The following is a 5349-nucleotide window of genomic DNA, read 5'->3' as shown; positions in this document are numbered from 1 at the left end:
GACGACGCCGACGGCGGAGGACGACATTGACAGCGTGTTGAGGCATGCGCGAGAGCTAAGCATCATTCGCCAAGAGTTCCTCTGGAAGACGATGGACGCGATGGGCCTGCTTGGTGGAGAGCTTGCGGATGTGGACGCGTGTCTTGAGGCTTAGGGCCTGTAGCTGATTGAGGAGCGCCGTAAACTGAAGGTGGCAGTCAACCTCGCGCGCTACCAGCACGAGCTTGAAAACGCGAAGGCCGAGGCGTCCCTTGTAGCCTCATGAGAAGCCTGCTCCCGAGCTCTGGAGGAGGCTCGGGAAGTAGACCATCGTCGTGAGGTCGCAGAAAAATGCGCGTGGGAGCTCCAAGCCTGGAGCGCTCCCCTGGAGCAGCAAGTGGAGTTGTGCCAGGCCGCCCTTGCGTCACTGAAGGGGACACCTGTTGAGGAGGAGGAGCTCTAGAGGCATGAGGAAGCGCTGATGCTGGAGGCCGCTGAGCGCAATCTTGATCTCGAGCGGCTGGACACGAGGGAGCGCCTGGTTACTCAGGCGGAGGACGAGGTTGGCGCGTGCGAGGCTCGAGTCCAGGAAGAGGTTGACTGCCGCATGGCGGAGGCTTGTGCGGATCTCATGAGCAGGTATGAATTGAAACTAGAGATGATTGAGGCTGAAGCTGCGGGTAGAGTTGCCGCCCTCAGGTCCAAGCTGACTGAAACGGAGCAGCGCGCGGAGGCCACCGCAGCTGCCCTTGTCTCGGCGCAGACTGAGTTGGCCTCCACCCATGCCAAGCTGCTTTATCTTCAACAGCGGGTCGACGACACCGAGTCCATTGCACGGCAAAACAGGGAAGAAATTTTTCAACAACATACGCTGGAGCACATGCATGACCCGACGCTCCAGCAACTCAAGAACATGGCCAACTCGGCCCTGGGCAATACCTGCGATGCGGACACCCCGCATCCTCACGTGACCAACTATGCCAGTCATCTCCGTTTCTTCACTGATGTGGTGACGCGCTTGGAGAACCACTCTGAGAGGGCTCGCCAACTTGTCGAGGAGCGGAGCCGTACCCTGCTTGGGCGTGTATTTTCCCGCGTCTTCAGCCATCTTCAGAACGTCGATCCTCACTTCGATTTTTATGCCGCCATCGTCCCGGTGCCCGAGGCCATCCGAGGTGACCTGGCGTGGTGGGTGGAGGACAACGTGGATGCGCTTGTCAAGGCTTTTGCTTCCGACAACGACGGGGTGGTAGTCACGGTGGATGGTGGCGATGTGGTCAATGGTGGTGACGGCGGCGCTAATGAGGGTGATGGCGACGCCAGCGACAATGACAGCGGTACCAGCGACGCTTCTGGAGGCGACCAGGGGGGCACGGTGAGCGACATGTCTGACTGATCCCGCGTCCTCCTGCTGTTTATCCTGCACACAAAAGCTTGGGCGCGGCCCTGAAGGTTGTAAGAGCATTTTGGGAGGGGAAGCCCCTCATGTAAAAGGTTATCGTCCACATGCTTTTAGGAACGGCGCTGAACGTGCGCCTGCATGATATTACGAGCCCTATGATGAGTTAGTTTCCGTAATTTACCTTTAGCCCGGACGAGTCCTGAATAGGCTTGCGAGGCCGCGAGCCTTCAAGGGTCCTTTGAGGGACCTGCTGGTCAAGTGGTGAGGGCCTCGCGAGAACGAGTGCCGGCCGTGGGACGGCGTGCACGCGCGCGCTTGGCCCAGCCCCGCTCGCGAGAGGCTCGCGTGGGGGAGGCAGCTAGTGCAAATTCCAAACTGGGGCGGAAACCAGAACACAAGAAATCACACGAACGAGACAAGACACCCCCCACATACGCAAATGCAAATTCAATTCAACTTAAATCCAAAGCGAAGAAGCTCAACCACAGAAAGGGAGGAAAAAAGCAAAAGGCCGCGTCCGACACCTAGTCTAGTCTTCGACGTCTTCTCACTAGCGCGGAGCTAAGTGCTGCCACTGGGCGTGGGAGGGAGCCCCCGAGGCCCGAGGGTGGCTCTCCGGAGACTCTGGGGCGTGTACAGCCCCAACTCATTATTACATGAGAGTGTCACGGGCGGCGAGCTTCACAGGCACTGGGCCTTCTTCACAGGCACCGGGCCTTGCTTCATATCGCCAGACAAGGGCCCCGCCTTGCGCCACCCTTGACCACCATTGACGGCGGTCGGAGACCAAGGACGATGCCAATGGGGCAAAGGGGACGCCAACAGTTCCCTCAGTGATCACGGGTCCTCTGCCGGGGGCAGGCTTTGCAGCACCTCCCCGTCAGAGGGCCTACCTCCGGGAAATGCCTTGCTCTGCACGTCGTGGGGAGGGGCCTGGCTCCTGGCCCCTCTCCTGCAGCCCCCAGTGCGCTCCTCCTGGCGGAAGGGAGGCTGCTGAGCTGGGGCAGCCTTCCGCTGCACTGACCTGAACTTCTCGCGACCCATGGTTAGCATAAGCTTGCTCCTGAGGAATTATCGGTACCCGATAGTTGCTGCTGCCAGTGCGATTGGTGAGGCTTCCTTGGGGCTCCGGAAAGGGCTCGGCTTCTGGCGTCTCTTCCTCCCAGCCTAACCCGAGAAACGAGCCAGGGTCGTCTTCCAGCGCGTACTCCCGATTCACCATGTGGGGCACATAAACATTCGAGGTCACCGCCCCGAAGACTTCGCCGTAGTGCCCCACGCTCCATGTGGCCTGGCCTAGAGTGCTGTCTTGGGGATGGTAGGGCGGCGGCCCGCCCGGGCCACAGGTGGCGATGCACATGCCCTCGCTTACCAGTGGTGGTGCTGGTGTAGCATGACGCCCGACGCCGATGGTTGAGATGGTGTCGATGAAGCCTTGGAGCGTGCCGCGTGATCCGATCAGGGCCTGGGGTGGAAGCTGGATACAGAAGGGAGGCATCCCCAAAGCTGCGGCATCTAGGAGCTCGGCAACGTGCTCCAGCAGCACGTCTCGGCCGCTCTCCTGCAACCTGCACCACAGCAGCTCCCGAGCCACAGTGAGCGCGGCCCTCATATTCGCTTGTTCTTGTCAGGTGTGCGGCACCGTGGCTGTGGCGTGGTTTGAGGCCCTTGCGGCCGTTCTCACCTGCCGCGGAGTTAGGGTGGGTAGTGCTTGACCGCGTCGCCCACGCCCTGTAGTGTTCTACGAAGTGCGGGCTGCCTGAGGCGCGGGGTTGAGGTCACCTTGGGCAGGCGGCACGGCATGGGCTGGCCATGGTGCCTAGCGGTCAGCGTTGGTCGTTGGGTCGCCGGACATGGATGCGATGAAGCGGGGGAACGCATGTCGGCGTTCTGGGAACGGGGGTACCGAGACTTGCCTACCTGCGGCCTGCAGCGAGGCTCAAGGAGTGGCCTAGTACGGCCCATCTTCATCAAAACAGGCTCAAGACCCTCGCGAGGGGCCAAGCCTCACGGGGCGGACGACATGAAGCTTCCTCAGGCGTAGCCTCGTCAGGCTGGCTCGCGAGGAGGCGGAGAGATCAAGGCGGGGTACCTCACGAGGTGCCCGTGATGCAAGCCATGACGACCGAAGCCAGGCGGGCGCCAGGCGGGCGCCGGCCTGTGAAGTGTCCTTGTTTCCTCTTTGGTGCAAAGGGCGCAAGCACAAGCCAAGGTATCAAGCAAAGGCTACCATTTCGGTGCAACAAGACCAAGACCAGCAGAACGGCAGGATGGAGGTCATCGTGGAGCACAGGACAGCGTCATCGTCAGAGGCTTTGGCAAGCGAGGACCAACTTTAGTCAGGATAAGTGTGGTAGATGTTCCTCTTCAAAATGGCCAATTGTTGGCGCCCTTCCTGCTCAATATTTGGGAAGAGGACTAGGGCCTCGCTCTATAAATAGGGCTAGCCACCACAGCAGAAAGGGATCTGGATCCAATCCTTCCCAAGAGGCAATACCTCCTCCAAGAACACCCCTCGCGAGGCTGTTCTTCCCTTGTATTGTTCATCATCAGCCCCAGAGGCAATCCACCACACCACACACTGGAGTAGGGTATTACACCACAATGGTGGCCTGAACCAGTATAAACCTGGCGTCCCTTGTGTTGTTCTTCGTGTAGCCTAGATCCTTTGCGAGGCGACGAGATGTGAGTTGGTAGAGGAGTGATCTCCGTGTGCACCCCAGAGTTCGAACCTTAAGGGTTTGCCGGAACCCGAAATCCGACATTTGGCGCGCCAGGTAGGGGTGTGCTAGAGCTCTCCCTGTCAGCAGCCCGTTCCCCATCGACCTTGCGCTGCGCCTCCATGGCGAGCAGCGTGCCGCCTGCTCCCACCGCGGAGGCCAGCCCTGAGCCCCGGGGGCTCCGGGCACTGACCCCCGACCTGCGACAGGTGCGGTGGCCAGGAGAGTTCAAGCCCGAGGTGCCACCGTGCTATGACGGCACGACGGACCCGCTAGCTTTCCTGCTAGTGTATGAGGAGGCAGTCCTCAAGGCCGGGGGCGATGGACGGGTCATGGCCAACTGGCTACCCATGGCGCTTACCGGCGTTCCGCGCATGTGGCTGCTCCATTTGCCAGCATCTTCAGTGAACTCCTGGGAGGAGCTCCGTGGCCTCTTCCTCGCCCATCACGTGGCCTTGGTGCTCTCGGTCATCGCAGCACTCCTCGGTGGCTCCCAAGCACCGTCCTCGAGTCGCCACGTCAAGCCGTTCGTCCGCCTGGTCGGTGCGGCCCTAACTCGCCCCTCGGCTCCTCCAGGATGGGCGTCACCCAAGGCCGACTTGACCTTCAATTTGGATGATCACCCCGCCAACACCGCTTGCTCAGGTGCGCTCCTGATGCTGTGCACTCCCACTATCTGTTAGGTGGCCGCCACCCGGACCCTCATCGACGGCGGAGCCGGCCTCAACGTGCTTTCGGTCGAGCCTTCAGCCTCCTCCACGTACCACTGGAACGGCTCCGACCCAGCCGGCCCCTTTCGGGCATCGGGGGCAGCCCGCCCGGCTCCCTGGGACAGATCCACCTCCCGGTGACGTTCGGAACCCAGGCCAACTTCCACACGGAGCTGGTCAACTTCGATGTTGCCTGCATCGGCCTCCCTTACAACACCATCTTCGGCTACCCGGCTTTGGCCCAGTTCATGGCAGCTACCCACCCGACTTACAATCTAATGAAAATGCCCGGGAGCAGCGGTGTCCTAACCATAGCTGGGGACGCGAAGGATGCCCTGCATGCACTCAAGCTCGCCTTCAAGACTGCTGCAGCAGTGCAGCCCGCCAGGGCCGATCCCCTTAAGGCTAAGGGGGCTGCGCCCACCAAGAAGAAGAAGCTGTTCAGCCAGGACAAAGCAGAAACCAAGCAAGTACCAGTCGACGAGGATGGGTCCTTTGGTGCCACCTTCACGGTAGGTGCCAACCTGGATCCCAAGCA

This window comes from Triticum dicoccoides, chromosome 7B (genome assembly GCF_002162155.2).
Source record: "Triticum dicoccoides isolate Atlit2015 ecotype Zavitan chromosome 7B, WEW_v2.0, whole genome shotgun sequence".
NCBI classification, from domain to species: Eukaryota; Viridiplantae; Streptophyta; class Magnoliopsida; order Poales; family Poaceae; genus Triticum; species Triticum dicoccoides.
Note: the sequence above shows the minus strand (reverse complement) of the source record.